At 43.6% G+C, this 2,112-nt stretch overlaps 1 non-coding gene across 1 annotated transcript; it reads right to left on the bottom strand.

The window, feature by feature from the left end:
- Positions 1–424: 424 nt before the first annotated feature.
- Trnaa-cgc (transfer RNA alanine (anticodon CGC)) lies at positions 425–497 on the bottom strand. The gene has a single exon. It is a non-coding gene; the product is annotated as a tRNA-Ala (tRNA).
- Positions 498–2,112: the final 1,615 nt, after the last annotated feature.

Below are 2,112 nucleotides of genomic sequence, written 5' to 3'. Positions count from 1 at the left end.
GAAGCTAAGAAGAAATGGCTGCAGGAAAAATGTGAAGACATCGAAAAAGATATGATTGTCGGAAGGACAGACTCAGCATACAGGAAAGTTAAAACAACCTTTAGTGACATTAAAAGCAACGGTGGTAACATTAAGAGTGCAACGGGAATTCCGCTGTTAAATGCAGAGGAGAGAGCGAATAGATGGAAAGAATACATTGAAAGCCTCTATGAGGGTGAAGATTTGTCTGATAGAAGAAGAAACAGGAGGAGGAGGAGGAGGAGATTAGTGTTTAACATCCCGTCGACAACGAGGTCATTAGAGACGGAGCACAAGCTCGGGTGAGGGAAGGATGGGGAAGGAAATCGGCCGTGCCCGTTCAAAGGAACCATCCCGGCATTTGCCTGAAGCGTTTTAAGGAAATCACGGAAAACCTAAATCAGGATGGCCGGAGACGGGATTGAACCGTCGTCCTCCTGAATGCGAGTCCAGTGCGCTAACCACTGCGCCACCTCGCTCGGTAAGAAGAAACAATAGTCGATTTAGGAGAGATAGGGGATCCAGTATTAGAATCGGAATTTAAAAGAGCTTTGGAGGACTTACGGTCAAATAAGGCAGAAGGGATAGATAACATATCATCAGAATTTCTAGAATCATTGGGGGAAGTGGCAACAAAACGACTATTCACGTTGGTGTGTAGAATATATGAGTCTGGCGATATACCATCCGACTTTCGGAAAAGTATCATACACACAATTCCGAAGACGGCAAGAGCTGACAAGTGCGAGAATTATCGCACAATCAGCTTAACAGCTCATACATCGAAGCTGCTTACAAGAATAATATACAGAAGAATGGAAAAGAAAATTGAGAATGCGCTACGTGACGATCAGTTTGTCATTAGGAAAAGTAAAGGGACGAGAGAGGCAATTCTGACGTTACGGCTAGTAATGGAAGCAAGGCTAAAGATAAATCAAGACACTTTCATAGGATTTGTCGACCTGGAAAAAGCGTTCGACAATACAAAATGGTGCAAGCTGTTCGAGATTCTGAAAAAAGTAGGGGTAAGCTATAGGGAGAGACGGGTCATATACAACAAACAAGAGGGAATAATAAGAGTGGACGGTCAGGAAAAAAAAAATGGCTCTGAGCACTATGGGACTCAACTGCTGAGGTCATTAGTCCCCTAGAACTTAGAACTAGTTAAACCTAACTAACCTAAGGACATCACAAACATCCATGCCCGAGGCAGGATTCGAACCTGCGACCGTAGCTGTCTTGCGGTTCCAGACTGCAGCGCCTTTAACCGCACGGCCACTTCGGCCGGCGACGATCAGGAACGAAGTGCTCGTATTAAGAAGGGTGTAAGACAAGGCTGTAGCCTTTCGCCCCTACTCTTCAATCTGTACATCGAGGAAGCAATTATGGAAATAAAAGAAAGGTTCAGGAGTGGAATTAAAATACAAGGTGAAAGGATATCAATGATACGATTCGCTGATGACATTGCTATCCTGAGTGAAAGTGAAGAAGAATTAAATGATCTGCGGAACGGAATGAAAAGTCTAATGAGTACACAGTATGGTTTGAGTGTAAATCGGAGAAAGACGAAGGTAATGAGAAGTAGTAGAAAGGAGAACAGCGAGAAACTTAACATCAGCATTAATGGTCACGAAGTCAATGAAGTGAAGGAATTCTGCTACCTAGGCAGTAAAATAACCAATGACGGAGGGAGCAAGGAGGACATCAAAAGCAGACTCGCTATGGCAAAAAAGGCATTTCTGACCAAGAGAAGTCTACTAATATCAAATACCGGCCTTAATTTGAGGAAGAAATTTCTGAGGATGTACGTCTGGAGTACAGCATTGTATGGTAGTGAAACATGGACTGTGGGAAAACCGGAGCAGAAGAGAATCGAAGCATTTGAAATGTGGTGCTATAGACGAATGTTGAAAATTAAGTGGACTGATAAGGTAAGGAATGAGAAGGTACTACGCAGAATCGGAGAGGAAAGGAATATGTGGAAAACACTGATAAGGAGAAGGGACAGGATGATAGGACATCTGCTAAGACATGAGGGAATGACTTCCATGGTACTAGAGGGAGCTGTAGAGGGCAAAAGCTGTAGAGGAAGAC

Source organism: Schistocerca nitens, chromosome 8, assembly GCF_023898315.1.
Source record: "Schistocerca nitens isolate TAMUIC-IGC-003100 chromosome 8, iqSchNite1.1, whole genome shotgun sequence".
Lineage (NCBI taxonomy): Eukaryota > Metazoa > Arthropoda > Insecta > Orthoptera > Acrididae > Schistocerca > Schistocerca nitens.
This window is presented reverse-complemented; position numbering and strand designations above follow the sequence as displayed.